At 47.3% G+C, this 17,043-nt stretch overlaps 2 protein-coding genes across 3 annotated transcripts in view; one reads left to right on the forward strand and one right to left on the reverse strand.

The window, feature by feature from the left end:
- LRTM2 (leucine rich repeats and transmembrane domains 2) overlaps nt 1–14,411 on the reverse strand; it is a 72,303-nt gene extending 57,892 nt beyond the window's left edge. The window contains exon 1 of one of the 2 annotated variants that reach the window (XM_069228083.1): nt 13,615–14,112. The gene's annotated coding sequence lies outside the window, so the exon portion shown is untranslated. Of the gene's footprint in view, nt 1–13,614; nt 14,113–14,269 lie in introns of those variants that run through there. The other variant, XM_069228085.1, reaches the window with a different exon arrangement.
- The window catches only part of CACNA2D4 (calcium voltage-gated channel auxiliary subunit alpha2delta 4), an 861,469-nt gene that overhangs the window by 618,439 nt on the left and 225,987 nt on the right, over nt 1–17,043 (forward strand). The window lies entirely within an intron of this gene.

Genomic DNA, 17,043 nt, shown 5'->3' on the forward strand with positions numbered 1-17,043 from the left:
CACATGCCACCTGAAAATGATACCAATACAGGTGCAACTAATGCCTGGCAGTGTACCAGTGACCAATGGGATGGCTTTACACTTAGGTGAGAGTTACGAAAAAGCCACCAACCATGTCCAAGAAGAAGAGAGTGCATAGGAAAAACATATTAAATTAAGAAGAAACATCTACCTGCACCTACTTACAATCCACACAATAGCGTGTCACTCTAAACTAAATACATAAACACACAAAAGGACCACCCCAAACTGATAAGCTCTTTCTAGACCCATTTATCATCACTCAGGCAATCAACCCAGTAGATATGAAACTAGTTCCACCTGCTCCCACGAAAATGCATCCAAATTCTCATGTGTCTTACCCAAGCCAGCTTCTTCCGCCCACAACCATGTGCTGCCATTACCTATAGTGGCTGATGAGTCTAATGACTATGTAGCCCACATCATTTTTGATTCCTGCTTCCATAACTAAAGGCTGGAATATATTATTGGCCAGAAGCTGTGGGAACGGCTTTTCTCCTCCATGCTTCCAGGCTCGTTGTCTGTTTCCATCTTCAGCATCCAGTGAAATCATGCTTGAAATTTCAGGGATCTTCTTAGTGGACACCAAGAAGATGTGGATGCTGTCATGCCCAGGGGCTTAGCTTCAGGGGCATGTTTGGGGTGTTACATCCCCCCTAATAAATGTATTTTCTTGGAAATAGTTGGCTACAGGTGCTTTCAGTAGGGTATGGGGAGGTGTTTGTCGGATTTCACCACAAATATTTACACATAGAGAAAAACACGCACACCCTTTCTCCCCTTCTCTGTTTTGAAAGCCTTCAAATTGTTGGTAAGTTTACAAAATACTGTGTTTTCCCTCACTTATTACCCCTACCAATCTGCATTCCCCGCCCTTTAAACCCCTCTTGTGCGTCCTGTCCCTGTATAATAATACAGAGACCTGTTTCCCTTATTCTCAGGTGTCTTGGTGACAAGAAGACTTTTGCCTCACTGTACATTATGCCTAGAGAAACAAATGTAGCAGAAATGCCAGCACATACCACTGGTGACAGGGCAAATATTGCTATGTATCCACAGTGGACGGTATTTAGCAAACAAACTATAGCTGCCTACAGTCACACTCTTCAACTCAAGAAGCCGCTGAACCAACCTAAAATGGCCACCAGTGGCCAGACCAAATCACATCAATCAAAAATGGCCGGTTCCATTCATGCAAATAATCCTAATCAAAGATGAGCCTATTCACCATAAGAACACAACTCAAACAATGCTGTAAACTGTGGCAACAACTTATCCTACTGACCCTGGCTCTGAACAGTTATGCTAAATTATACCATGATGCCTACAATCGAGGTTGCAGACTCATTGAACTTATGTGCTAGTGGCTTCAGAGACCACCTCAAATGGCTTTTAAAAGTGTTTAGTCTGTCTGGCTCTCAGTCCTTTTTCTGCTGAAGTGAGTTAAGTGATCGCTGCTGGAACCTGTGTGTAACATTTCGCCATAAGTTTGGGTCTTGACAGGGCGGAATCAGGCCTTTTTAGGTTGATAATCTAAGTGTGATTGCAAGAGGTCCTGGCAGCTACCTACTGCTACTGGCCAACTTGCTTACTTTGTTTTTACACGCCTGCGCATTTCTTTGTTGATTGATTTACTGATTGAAAATTGCCACCTGCCATCTACGAACGGTAAATTAAACTTAAAAAGCCAAAATGATTGCTGGTGTGTCATGATGCATATGCATATGTTATTACATCTTAATACAAGCATGTACATTGGCAGCCATCTTGGAATACGTCTTTTCCCCCAGGAAATCCCTTTGAAGCTGGCCTTCAGTAAGTCCTGATACGCGTCGGCCACCTTGGAAAGTGTTTTCTCAAACACAAAACATTACAGGTTGTGCATTCGTTCGTATGAATCGTGAAAATCTTATGAAAAAATAGTTAACTTTTTTTTAAACAATGCCTTTTACAACAGTGTTTTCCGTCACAAGCATTAAGAGGTCTGTTAAAGTATAAGCAGTCTCTACGCAGCCTAGTGGAGGTGGAGCCGTGCTTTTTGGTGTGGAAATGTCTACATTAGTGCCCAGGGCTGAGGCTGCGTTAAGGCCAGGTTAGGCAACCGCCGTATGCCACCACCACATATTACCCTGAAAACGGCCTCCAAAGGGGAAATGCCCGGTGGAAAAAAATGGACAGTCCAGGTCTGCTTCCCAATTGCACAGTGGCAGATATAGCCCAGAATAGTCTGTTTATTCACGTTTTTTATAGTATTTGTTGAACAGTCTGAATAGATCGGGTGCTGTGTAGTCCATTGCACGCTCATGATTTTTAAAGGTGATACCTGTCAGAAGAGAACAGGGGGGGAAGCAAACTTGGCATATGGTTGGTCTCCTTCTGTGATGGCACAGACCCCCGAAAATATATTATGGACAGTACCAAGAGTGGTTACTGTTATGTATCGGTATTTCCTCACAAGTCATTATTAGCTGGTGAGTAGTCCCTCGCGAGCCTTTAGTAGCTCGTGATCAGAAGGTTATGATCAGAATGTTAAGGTTGAAAGGGAACGTTGACGGAAAGGAGAGTGTTACCGTTACCTATGCATGCTGTTGGTGCTTATTCTTAAGGTCCTGAGCGAAGAATAAACCTGTTGAAAATATATACAATTTTCGTGTACGAGTCATTGAACATAAGAAAGTTGGCAATGAGTGCCAAGGATCATCACCGAACCCATTTGGCCACCAAGTAAGACGTTTTTGTAAATTAGCGCTGCCGAGATACCGGATCTGCCCTGACTCTTACATCTATAAAGCAGCTCCAACCTTGAATTATATATTTTTGCAGAACCACTGTTACTCATTTAGGGCATGAGATCAGTTCAAGCAGTATTAGACCTAAAACTGAATTAGTTGATGCTATAAAGAAAGCTCCCATTCCTCAGAACAAGGATGAGGTACCATCTTTTTTAGGTTTAGCAGAATACTACTCCAAATTTGTGTACAACTTTTCGGAAAAGATGTATCACATCAGGCAATTGTTAAAAAAAGGAAGTAAGTTTGTATATACAGAAGAATGTCAGAGTAGCTTTGAGAGTATTAAGGAGGATATTTGCACAGCCCCGGCACTCCAAGGATTTAACCCAAAGTGCAAAAGTTTCATCACCACTGATGCAAGTGGTAAGGGTTTAGGAGCGGTACTATCTTAGTTACAAGATAACGGAAGTGAACGGATAGTCACTTTTGCGTCTCGGACACTTACTCCAGCTGAAGAACGATATTCCGTCATCGAGAGGGAGACCTTAGGGTGTGTATGGGGGGTTAAAACATTTTAGACAATTTATATGGGGCACCAAGGTAATTGTAAGGAGCAATCACAGCCCCCTAACTAAGGTGCTCAAGTCACAAGGTCTAAACAATGTATCCCCAAGGATAAGTAGGCTGTCCATGCAATGACTAAATTTTATTTATGAAGTAAAATACGTCCCAGGTGAACACAAAAGGATTGCAAATTTTTAAAGTAGACTACCATTACCTTTTAAGGATGAGGAAAACAATGAATGTGATGAGTACCTAGTAGCTATGGTTGATACAGAAGAATTGCAGATTATAGGACAAGGGGAGTGGACTAAGTCACTTATACATGATAGCACTTTGAATATTGTCAAAAGGTATATTAAGGAGGGCTGGCCAGAGAAGAGTCTTTTACAAAAGGATTTGGTTCCCTGTTGGTAGGTAAGAATCGAACTGTGTCTAGAAGAAGATTTTTTGTTAAGAGGGGGCAAACTTGTTTTTCCTAAAGTGTTGTGGGAAAAAGTAATCAATTTGGGCCATTAAGATCACCCAGGCATCGTAAAAATCAAAAAGTGGGGTTTAGCAAGCGTACTAGTGGCCAGGAGTTGATAAACCTATAGAAAAAGTGGTAAGAGAATGTGTTCAGTGTTCATTTCAGATAATGGAGCACAATGCATTTCAGATATGTTCAGCACTTCATAAAAAAACAGGAGTTGTGCATAAACCTACATCCTTATACCACCCTGAGGGAAATGGTAATGTTGAATGTTTCAATGGAGTAATTAAATGTACTATAGAATTATCTAACAGTATTGGCATGGATTGGGAAGATTAATTAAGGAAGACAGTAGGAGCATACAGAGTTGCCAAAAGTGATATGACTGAACATAGTCCTTTGAATTAATGAGAGGTAGATCCCCACGCACTAAAGACAACATGGGTTGAAAAACACCAAGAAAGTGACATGGTCACCTAAGAAGGTGAAGAAACATATGGAACAAGGTCAAATTAAGTATAAACAGAGTTACAACTCTTTAGATGAGGTTAAGGAAGTTGACCTCAAAATCGGGGACATGGTGAAAGTTAAGAAAGGGAGACAAGTATGTAAAGGAGAAAGTAAATACTTTGCACCTTTGAAAGTGATTAGGATTTTATGAAATTCTGCTGTATTAAGCGATGGAAAGGTGTGGCATGCTAAAAGGTTGTCTTTGTTTAAAAGGAAGCGTTTGATTCCTAAAAGTGTGAAAAGTAGTGAAAGTGATCAGAAACATAAGTTATATGATTGGATAGATGATATACAAGTGAGTAGAAAACCTACAGTCATAGCCATACTTCTATGCCAGCATGTAGTGAGGATTTGAATAATATCACAGGAAATTATAGACATGTTGACAAAGAATTTTTGTTGAAAAAAATCGATGACTAAGTCAGGCAGAGTATGTAAAAAAACGAAACGATTTGATGATTCTGTAAAATACATGAATGTATAAATCAGTTTAATGTTTACCTACTAACATGTATGAAAGTAGTTTGATTTCCTGACAGGCCAGTCAGTATTATAAGTACACTTTTGCTTTACTAAAGTGTGATATTTTATATACGTAAGAACTGTAAACTGTTATTATTTTAGGGAGAGGATAGTGTTATGTCTAGGTGTTTCTTCACAAACTATTATTAGCTCATTAGTAGTCCCTCACCAGCCTTTAGTAGCTCGTGATCAGAATATCTGATAGAGACTTCTAGTTTCAGATTCCTTACCTTTGAATTTCCCCACGCGTCAGTCTGGATCCAGAGATTTTTCTTCGAGCCACACCTCTGCGCACCATCAGGTGGCATCGGTCGACTCCACGGGCGTTGTTGGCGTCGTGTTCGCAGTGATGATGTTGCGGTCGTATATAGGTGCCACCCCGGCGTGCTGACGTCAGTTATTTTCTTTCCGCGCCATCCTACGCGTAGATCCGGATAGAGCTACCTCAGTCACTTTTTGACTACGACTACATTTTTGTCTAATTTTTTTTTAGGAGGTCCTGGATGTGTCAAGGGATGTCCCGCAAGACCAGTTTTAAGCCCCACAACTCCTGTCACCGAAGCATGTCGATTACAGATCCGCACCTCTTGTCGCTTCGGTGCATGGAGTGCGATCACGACCCAAAGTCATGCTCAGAGTGTCGGGCCATGAACCCGAAAGCTTTGACGGAGCGGTCCGACACTCAACTCCGCGGCACTCACGGTCTCGTTCGAGAGGAAGGTCTTGAGACCGGCTGCGGAGTCACCACCACTCTTCATTCTCAAAGTCATCGGGACATTTGGGTCATAAGAAAAAGAAGCTGAAGAAGGACAAGCGTTCTTCGACTTCACCCCATCGCTCAGATGATGCGGCGCGGAAGAGCATCGACGCTCTAGGCCTCCGTCCTCGGAGCCTTCATCTGGGTCAGCCCGCGCTTCCCTGACTTCCCAGGAGCCGGGGCCACCCCTGCCCAGCTCAAAGAGTTTTATGAGGCAATGCACCTCATTTTTGGGCAGACCGACCCCCTTTGGCGCCCTCGGGCACAGGTGAGTTGGTGGGGGCCCCCTCAGGTTCAAAGTCGTCAGCTTTGGCCACGGCTCCAGAGGGCTCCTCCGGATCCAATTGCAGATCCGTCCCGACACAGGTCGTGCCACAGCGACCTTCCCCGGTGTCACAATCGACGTCGATCCCATTCTCATACCCGACGACCCGGAGCCGGAACAACGTTGCATGACACCGATTCCGTTCTCTATTGGCTCTCCTGGGCCCAGGGTTGATCCAGATCCTTATGCTTATGGTTATGGTTATGGATATGGGGAGAGTTTGGAGGGGACACTGGACCCTTTAGAATACCAGCTTGACCCCCCAAATTGACTGGGTGCAGGATTTGGGTGATGCCAGTGGTCTAGACACCTCCCCTGTCACTGGTATGCTCCCTCCTCCTACCGTGGCTACGGAGGAGGATGCCTTTTACTCCATGGTGGTGAGAAGGGCAGCTGAGGTCTTGGACCTCGAGCTACCTTCTGTGGAGGTTAGGGCTTATATCCTAACCAACGTGCTTCAGCCAGGGTCTTCCACATCAGAGCCCTTTCTTCCCTTTAATGAGGCACTGACGGACATACTTTTGGGTACTTGATCCAGACCCAGCACAGGGGCTCCTGCCACCATCGGCCTGCGCTGACAGACCCAAAATTCCTCACCCAACGCCTAAGAACCTTGTCATCCAGGCTTCCTCTTCATTTGGCGCATTCCCTGCCACACCCCCGGATAGGGCATCAAAAAGACTGGACAACTTCGGGAAGAAGTTGTTTTCTTCCAACAGTCTAATGCTGCGGTCCGTGAATACCGCATGCCGTTTGGGCTGCTATTCCCATACTCTCTGGGATAGGGTCGTGCAAGTGCTGCCTAGAGTTCAGGAGGAGGTCTTGACTATCCTTTCCCAAGCCGTAACAGATGGGAGGGACTCAGCAAAGTCCATGATTCGTTGTGGACTGGATACGACCGACTCTCTGAGCAGCTCGGTTGCATCGACGGTGGCATTGAGATGCAACGATGGCTGAGAACATCTGGCTTCTCCGCAGATGTCCAGCAATCCTTGATGGACATGCCCTTTGATAGCACACTTCTCTTTGGAGACAAGGCGGACTCAGCGCTTAATCGCTTCAAGGATTCCCGAGCCACGGCCAGGTCCCTTGGCCTCGCGCCTGCTCCTAGACCCCAGCAGTCCACCTTTCACCCCTTCGTGGCTATGGAAGGGGCATCCAACTGCGTCCTTTTCCCCCCGGCCATTGACCCGCGCATGCTATACAGCCCCTGCTCGGCCACAGACACGGGATCCCACGCCACCGGGGATCAGGAAGCCAGAGGGTCACCCAGTCCACCCCAGCCCCCGCTTCAGCCTCCAAACCTTCCTAGTCCACGGTTACACCAGGAACCAGTTGGCAGCAGGATTCGCCATCACCTGCCCTAATGACAATCCATTACCTCAGACGGGTGGGTTCTCCAGATTTTGCAAAGGGGCTACTCCCTTCCCTTCGAGACACCTCCTCCAGCCATGCCACCTTCATACAATCGCATATCGGAGGATCATATGGCGCTTCTCCATGAGAAAGTCCAAGCCCTTTTGGCCAAAGGAGCTATAGAGAGGATTCAGTTGCCAGAAGTAGGTTGTGGTTGCTATTCCCGCTACTTTCTGGTGCAGAAAAAGGACAAAGGTCTTCGTCCTATACAGGGAGTGCAGAATTATTAGGCAAGTTGTATTTTTGAGGATTAATTTTATTATTGAACAACAACCATGTTCTCAATGAACCCAAAAAACTCATTAATATCAAAGCTGAATATTTTTGGAAGTAGTTTTTAGTTTGTTTTTAGTTTTAGCTATGTTAGGGGGATATCTGTGTGTGCAGGTGACTATTACTGTGCATAATTATTAGGCAACTTAACAAAAAACAAATATATACCCATTTCAATTATTTATTATTACCAGTGAAACCAATATAACATCTCAACATTCACAAATATACATTTCTGACATTCAAAAACAAAACAAAAACAAATCAGTGACCAATATAGCCACCTTTCTTTGCAAGGACACTCAAAAGCCTGCCATCCATGGATTCTGTCAGTGTTTTGATCTGTTCACCATCAACAATGCGTGCAGCAGCAACCACAGCCTCCCAGACACTGTTCAGAGAGGTGTACTGTTTTCCCTCCTTGTAAATCTCACATTTGATGATGGACCACAGGTTCTCAATGGGGTTCAGATCAGGTGAACAAGGAGGCCATTTCATTAGATTTCCTTCTTTTATACCCTTTCTTGCCAGCCACGCTGTGGAGTACTTGGACGCGTGTGATGGAGCATTGCCCTGCATGAAAATCATGTTTTTCTTGAAGGATGCAGACTTCTTCCTGTACCACTGCTTGAAGAAGGTGTCTTCCAGGAACTGGCAGTAGGACTGGGAGTTGAGCTTGACTCCATCCTCAACCCGAAAAGGCCCCACAAGCTCATCTTTGATGATACCAGCCCAAACCAGTACTCCACCTCCACCTTGCTGGCGTCTGAGTCGGACTGGAGCTCTCTGCCCTTTACCAATCCAGCCACGGGCCCATCCATCTGGCCCATCAAGACTCACTCTCATTTCATCAGTCCATAAAACCTTAGAAAAATCAGTCTTGAGATATTTCTTGACCCAGTCTTGACGTTTCAGCTTGTGTGTCTTGTTCAGTGGTGGTCGTCTTTCAGCCTTTCTTACCTTGGCCATGTCTCTGAGTATTGCACACCTTGTGCTTTTGGGCACTCCAGTGATGTTGCAGCTCTGAAATATGGCCAAACTGGTGGCAAGTGGCATCGTGGCAGCTGCACGCTTGACTTTTCTCAGTTCATGGGCAGTTATTTTGCGCCTTGGTTTTTCCACACGCTTCTTGCGACCCTGTTGACTATTTTGAATGAAACGCTTGATTGTTCGATGATCACGCTTCAGAAGCTTTGCAATTTTAAGAGTGCTGCATCCCTCTGCAAGATATCTCACTATTTTTGACTTTTCTGAGCCTGTCAAGTCCTTCTTTTGACCCATTTTGCCAAAGGAAAGGAAGTTGCCTAATAATTATGCACACCTGATATAGGGTGTTGATGTCATTAGACCACACCCCTTCTCATTACAGAGATGCACATCACCTAATATGCTTAATTGGTAGTAGGCTTTCGAGCCTATGCAGCTTGGAGTAAGACAACATGCATAAAGAGGATGATGTGGTCAAAATACTCATTTGCCTAATAATTCTGCACTCCCTGTATTAGATCTTCGGTCCCTCAACCTCTTCCCCAAGAAGAAGTTGTTCAAAATGTTGACATTGGCTCAGATCCTATCTGCCCTGGATCCCAGAGACTGGATGGGAGCATTGGACTTGCAGGACGCAAACTTCCTTATTCCTGTCTTGCCGGCCCACAGACATTACCTACGATTTGTGGTAGGTCACGAGCACTTCACTTTACCGTACTTCCTTTTGGCCTTACTAGTGCCCCTCGGGTGTTCACGAAAGTGATGGTAGTGGTGGCAGCTCATCTGCGCAGGTTAGTGGTCCCAGTCTTCCCCTACCTCGACGTTTGGCTGTTGAAAGCGAACTCGCCCCAGACAGTCGTCTCCCACCTCCAGACTACGGCGAACTTTTTGCATTCGCTGCGGTTCACTATCAACGTGCCTAAGTCACTCCTGACTTCTTCTCAGACGCTCCCTTTCATCTGAGCTGTTCTGGATACAGTGCAGTTTTGGGCATATCCTCCCAAAAAGCGAGTCCAGGATATTCGGGCTATGATACTGATGTTTTAGCCTCTATCTTGGATTTCAGTGAGAATGACTCTGAGGCTGCTGGGCCTCATGACCTCCTGCATCCTGCTAGTTCAAAAGGTCAGATGGCATATGCGAGCTCTGCAGTGGGACCTGAAGTTCCAGTGGGCGCTGCATCAGGGGAATCTCACCAACAAGGTCCTGATCTCGGAAGGAACTGCGAGAGACCTGCAGTGGTGGTTAACGAATCAGGATTGGGTAAAAGGCAGATCCCTCTCCTTTCCCCAACCAGATCTTACAGTTGTGACAGATGCATCACTCCTGGGATGGGGCGGCCACATTGGAGAGATGGAGATCAGAGGCCTCTAGTGTCCGGGCTCCATATCAATAATCTGGTGCTCTGAGCGATTCGATTAGCATTAAAAGCATTCCTTCCCTCTCTCAAAGGGAAAGTGCAGATGTTCACAGATAACAACACCGCCATGTGGTACTGCAACAAACAAGGCGGAGTGGGGCCGTGGACCCTTTGTCAAGAGGCTCTTCGCCTCTGGACTTGGCTGGAACATCAGGGCATTTCCCTGATGGTTCAACACCTGTCGGGCTCCTTGAATGCCAGAGCAGACGAACTCAGCCGACGATGCGTGGTCGATCACGAATGGCGTCTCCATCCCGAGGTGGCGCCCGAGGTGGCGCAAGGTCTTTTCCTTCAGTGGAGGGTACCTTGGTTAGACTTGTTCGCCTCCGTAGAGAACGCCCAATGTCAGCTGTTTTGTGTGTTGGAGTTTCCAAGGCGACACTCGCTCAGTGACGCTTTTCGTTGTGAGTGGAATTCAGGCCTCCTGTACGCCTTTCTGCCCATACCACTTCTGCCCAATGTTCTGAAGAAGATCAGGCAAGACCGGGCCCAAGTTATACTGGTTTGTACGGTTATCTTGGCAGCCAGGCATCCCTCAACCAAAACCGTATACACCTGTTATTGGAAGAAATTTGTGGCATGGTGCATCAACAAATATGTTGATTCTCTATATGCTCCTCTTTCTCAAGTCCTCCTCTTTATTCTTTCCCTTGCCCAGCAGGGCTCCACCCTGGGCACTGTTAAGGGATATCTTTCTGTTATCTTTGCTTTCTTGAGGTTACCAGATCAGCCTTCTTTATTTAAATCTATTTAAATCTGGGAGTTTTTTTAAAGGCCTCACACATCTCTTTTCTCCTATCCCATTCATCATGCCCCAATGGGATCTAAACCTGGTATTAACATACCTTATGTGTGCCCAGTTTGAGCCGCTTCACAACTGCCCTTTACGGCTTTTAACCATCAAGACTGTCTTTTTAGTTGCCATTACCTGTGCCCAGAGAGTAAGCGAGCTCCAGGCTCTTTTATCTAAGCCACCTTTCCATGCAATACATCCTGACAAAGTGGTACTTCGCACAAGGGCTTCTTTCCTACCTAAAGTAGTGACACCCATCCATGTCGGACAGTCCATCACCTTGCCTGCCTTTTATGCACCCCCACATCCCTCTCATGAAGAGGAGAGACTCTACCGTCTGGACCCAAAAAGAGCGTTGGCTTTCTACCTTGATCGTACCAAAGACTTCCGGGTGGACGATCAACTCTTTGTGAGATATGTGGGTGTGAAGAAGGGGAAGGAGGTGCAGAAGAGGACCATTTCTCGATGGGTGCTCTTATGCATCAAAATGTGCTACGCTTTTGCTAAGAAGCAACCTTCTGAAGGTTTGCGTGCTCACTCCACCAGAGCTACTGCTACTACCACGGCGCTAGCACGGGGCGTTCCAGTCCTGGACATCTGTCAGGCAGCGACGTGGGCATCTCTGCACAATTTTACCAAACACTACTGCCTGGACAGTCAGGTCTGCAGGGACGGCTACTATGGTCGTTCTGTCATACAGGACTTCTTGGTGTGATTTTGGTTTGCAGCCCTCCACCGGGGATGGTATCTATTCAAAGGAAGGGAATCTGCAACTAGAAGTCTCTATCAGATGTACAAATTACTTACCCTCGGTAACAATATATCTGGTAGAAACATATTCTAGTTGCAGATTCCTTACCGACCCACCTATCCTCCCCGCACTGCAAACTGATTTCTAGGGACAGGATCTTCCCCTTAAGGGCCCTAGTTTTGGCGCACCACTCTCAGTGTTCTTCATGGCTCTGTGCTACTGGCGTGTGAAATCGTGAAAAGAAACTGACGTCAGTGTGCCGGAGGGGTGCCTATATACAACCGCAACGTCATCACATCTGAACACGTCGTCAACGACGCCCACGGAGTCGACCAACGCCAACTGACGGCGCACAGAGGTACTGCTCGAAGAAAAATCTCCGGATCCAGACTGACGCCTGGGGAAATTCAAAGGTAAGGAATCTGCAACTAGAATATGTCTCTACCAGATATAGTTACCGAAGCTAAGTAACTAGTATGTTAAAGTTGAAAGGGAAGGTTGGTGGAAGGAGGGAGGAGGACGCCAAGGAGAGAGGATGGCAAGGAGAGTTTTACCATTACCTGTGTATGCGGTTGGTGCTTATTCTTAAGGTCCTGAGCGAAGAATAAACCTGTTGAAGATACATACAGTTTTCATGTACGAGTGATTGAACATAAGGGTTACCAGTGTTCAGCTTCATTGAAAGATTTCCACCTATCACTTGTTCGCTCTCTAAGAGTTCAACAGATCGACTCCAGCTTGTATTGCTACTAAAGTATTGGGGCGTCCAAATGTCAAAATATATTTTTGCCGAAAATCCTTCCATCGGAGCGGCTGGAGCCTGCCTGTGCAGCCCCTCGTTATTACCTCAGTCATGTCCTTGCTCATTCCTAGATCACGCCTCTCACCCTCTCTGGGCCCCTTTCCTCAAGGTACCTGATTTGGCCTCCTCCAATCGCGGAAGGAAGGGGGGGTTTTGCCCAAGCGTGTAGTGCCCGGTATCGCTCCCTAAGCCTCCTCGGCGATTTAGGGGGGGGGGGGTTCCAAGCATGCAAAATTTCGTGATTTGCATTTTTGGGGGGTGTTCGGTTCCTCTGTACGCCGCCATTGGTTGTGTTTATTTAAATGAGTGTGCCAGACAGTCCATTAGTGGGCTGAAGAATAGTGGCTGCATCCTAATGGCCTCTAAAGTCATTTCGTTTGCAGGCATCTGAGTGGGTAAGTGCGCCGGTTGCTGTATTGTGCTCAGCCCTTTTGAGTCCAGCCGTAGCCTCTCGCGCCAGCCAGTATTTCATTCTTAGGGATCAGAGTCCTGCATTATGAGGGAGTGTGCAGCCGAGCACCGCCGGCAGTGGGCAGCAGATTGCACACTAGCATCAAATATGGGCAGCAACACGTCCTTTCACCTGGTGCCCCAACAACACCACCACTCGCCCTAGACGTGCAACAAGCATCATGCTGTGCGAGATATTCGGTGCCAACATCTGGGCTCGGGGCTTACACGGTGGGAGGGGCATCCCCGGCTCCTCGGCGGCGGCTGCATCGGGGCAGCGGTCGGATTCCTCGAGGGTGCCAGGAGGTGCATGTCGGCAGTGCCCTCCAGCCTGGCACTTCTCGTACCTCCCTGGGCACACCTGCTGCCTCTCGTCGCTCCCGCCCTGGCTCCTCCATCAGTGTCATGGAGGCTCAAAACGGGAGGAGTGGGGAGGCGGGGGATCTGGTAGATCATTTATAACAGTTATATAACACCAACTTACCCGTTACACTGCGATGTATTTCACTGAGGTTTTAGATCTACCATGGGCTGCAGAGCGCTGCACGCTGCTCAGAAGTAGGCGCCTGGGAGGTGCAATACACAAAGGGGTACAATAAACAGGGGCGCATAGGAGCCGTATTGGTGACCCTTTCTTAAACAACATGCAAGGTACATACAAAGATCGCTGCGGTCAGCGCATTAACCCACTGAGAGGTCTTCGCTATCCAGACTAGTGCACCGATAGTGAACGGCTGAGGAAGCATTGACAATAAACCACCCTTTTAATGGGGGAGGATTGAGGGCCAGGGATGGGGGCGCCAGTCCCCAGGTACAACTTACTGTTCTCCCAGGATCTCTGTCCAGCTCTTGGGTCGCCCTCCGGCAGCCTCGCCCGAGGCTCACTTCAGACAGACGGCAGAGGGGCAGGTCTTTCCCTCCCACCCCGGCGGCCCCCGGCAGGGGGCAGGCACGATCCCAGGCGGCGGGAGGTGGAGGGCAGGTGCGAGTGCGCACAGGCGGCAGCGAGGAGGGGAGGAGAGGAGAGACGCTCGCGAGCTGAGGAGTGACAGCTGGGCATGTCTGTGCGGTGACAGCAGCAGCGCCCTCCGCGGAGGGGGCGGCGCTCCCGCCCAGCACCTAGAGCCCTGCACAGACCCCCGCGACCGAGGAACCACTTATTGTCAAAGAAAGTGGGAGGGGGAAGTGTTAGACAGAGGGGAAAAATACAGCTGAAAAAAAGAACCCATAAAGGCGGCAAGACAGCCGTCTGAGGTGATTCCTTCATGTGGCGAGCCCGTGGTTCCGGGGGCTGGGTTTCAAGACCACGGCCGCCTCTTCCACGGGAGGGGTGGGGAGCGTGTGGCATCCGGGCTCACTAAAGGAGAGGTGGGGGAGTGGGTGGGACGCCGGTGGGAAACCTCCCCCGGGGAAGCAACAGGAGCAAAGCATGTGGAGAGGCTTTATAAATAAAAACATTAAACGTCAAATTATATACTCAGCATCGCGCGGGCACGGTTTTCTGTCGGCTGTTCAGGCATTTTTGAGGTTTCTTTTGCGGCTCGGCCTCTGCTCCTTTCCAGAATAGGTTTATGCCTCGGGAATATGTACATTGGAATGTAATCTCTTTCAAGGAATGTGTTGGCGGCATTGGCAGTGCGACGTAGGCAATCGTACATACCCACCTCCACGCCCACGGTCCACCCCAGCAGATGGCGTGGTAGGTTAATGCATTTGCTACAGATGTGTTTCTGGCAGGGCAATTCAGTATTTAATACTCCTGATGGGGGACCACAACTGGGTCCCGCAAGGATCAGTCCCGGGTCTACGGGTGGTGCTCTCTTTATACTACCTTGGCTGACATCATCTCCTTTTCTGGGATTTATAACACCTCTGTGCCAACGACACGTATCGTTTCCTTCCCAGCGTTCTCACCTCCCACATCTTGGCACGTATATCAGATTGTCTAACAGCAACACACCACTGGGTGACTTTTCACTAACTCACGTATCTGATACATTACTTCATCCTTCGCTCTTTACCCCTTTCCACCTCAATGTACTCCCCTCCAGACGCCCTGACTTTCACCATCCTTGCCAGAATCCCGGGTGCGGACTGGCTCTAATGGGCACCGGGCCTTTCCCTGGGAGGCCAGAAAGGGTGGAGCCAGATTTGATGCTGGCCACCTGCAGGCCTTTAGTCTCTCCAGCCTGGGTGGGCACTCTCACTGCAAGCGGAATCACATGGAGCAGAAACTATCAATGTAAACATTGCAAAAGGAAAAACCCTACTGCAAATTGGCAAGGACAAATGTGAACTCTGTCGTGGCCTGCTTGATTTCCACAAACAACTTGAATTTTAAAATAACATATGGGCTCAAGACACCACCCACAGACCTCTGGTGGGTACCCAGAAAGCTGTGCGGTACGATAACAAGTAAGTAAATTCTGATGGACAATCCTGGAAAGATCTGTATGCACTTTTTTCACAGCTTTGACTTCTCATCAAATAGCATAGAGAGTTAATGTGCTTGCTGCATGGTACAGCATGTAACAGACACCACTCTACACACCCTCTACGGCAGGGTACCAGGTTCTAAACATACATGAGATCCTCTCTTGCATCTCTAAGGGACTGATCGTCTCACCGATCCTCAGAAGAATAGACTACTGCAACAGCACGCTAGTGGGCCTTCCCCATCACTAGTTCTTTCCACTGCATACAGTACTTACCTTTTCCACAAGAACCCTTTTATTCGAAGACAACATACTTCTCATTACTGTCACCAGGGTGGCTTGCTGCCTACTAAAGGATACTTTAAAATTTAAAAGCACATTCCGAATCCCCTTTGGAGCTCTTAACACAATACTCAAACTGCAACTTAAAATACATAAATCAGCACCTTATAACCTCGCCCAAACCACCCTGCACCGTCTCCAGAAACTTGTCCTTTCATCTGCTGGGACCACTCCAATGGAACTCACATCCTGCTGCTATGGGATCTACACCCACTCTACAAGAGCTCCAGAGAGCATTCAAGATTCATCTCCTGAGCTCCAAACTAACAAACGTTAAGATCCTTACTTGGCCTTCAGCTGCATGGTGCAACTATTACCCTTACCCGATCTGTAACTGATGTTTGTCCATAATCGTGTGATATGTAATGTGTTACTCTACGTCAGTGCTGTTAATGACTCACCACAGCCATCTTATTCCATTCCAATTTCATCTACATTGGTCTAGATATGCCACTATTCAGCTGTAATGCCTGATGTGCAGAAAATAAAGCTTTAGTGTACAACTTTTTTGCACAAAATATTCACCTCTGCTGCACATATAGAAGTAAGGTGTTATGCCCACAGAGAATTAAGGAAGTTGGGAGGAAGCTGGGACCAAAATTTACTATTACATATAGTGAATGTTACAGAGGGTGTATGAGGACGGGCAACTTGATTTCTACAGAGCCCAGATCACATTGTTCATAGATTTGGCCTTTCAGGGCCTGTACTTTTCCATCAATTGTCTCGGTTTAGTATTCTTCACTGTGAGCAGATATTCTGCAAGAGTGTAGCTCTTGTGTAGTAGTCTGTACGATTCCATTATGTCTTGGTGTAGTGGCCCTACCGGGGGAAGCAGTGACGTATGTCTTTAGAAATGAACCAATCAGCAAGAGGTAGCGGGATCCATCACATTGCCTGCATTGCTGAAAGAAAGCTAGGTCTGCATCGTCCCAGGCCTAAGCAAGGCAGGTCCATTCTGATCTACGCAGATGCAACTTCAACGAAGGTCTTGTGAAGGAGCGGATGCAAAGGCATGTAGAGCTGGTTCCATTCCTATGTGTGCGCCAGTGACTGAAGCCATTGTAGTACACTGTCTGTGGTATTATGGCAATATCCTTGGGAAGTCTTTTACTTAAGACTAAGATCGGTTGGTATTCTTTCTTTAGGAAGTCTTTTTTCCCTATACTTACGGAAAGGAGGCCAAGATCTTGTGGCAGGCAGGTGCTCCCAACCACGCAGGTAAATGGAAATATATTCAGTTTTTAAAGCAAAAGGTTGGTGACCTTGGATTGGTTGAGGAACTTCATGAATTGATTAGCTGGATAATGGTCGGCTGAGGCACAAGAACAGAGATGCTGACTCTTTATTGAGTGGTGGCTTGGCTACCAGTCTCAGTGAGGTGTCCTTGGGCCTCTGGCCCAGAGGAGCAAATCAGTGAGTGTGAGTATGCTGACACAGTTTCACTGAATCTGCCTGGAAACAGTAATGGTGG

The sequence above is a fragment of the Pleurodeles waltl genome, chromosome 4_1 (genome assembly GCF_031143425.1).
Source record: "Pleurodeles waltl isolate 20211129_DDA chromosome 4_1, aPleWal1.hap1.20221129, whole genome shotgun sequence".
Classification (NCBI taxonomy): domain Eukaryota; kingdom Metazoa; phylum Chordata; class Amphibia; order Caudata; family Salamandridae; genus Pleurodeles; species Pleurodeles waltl.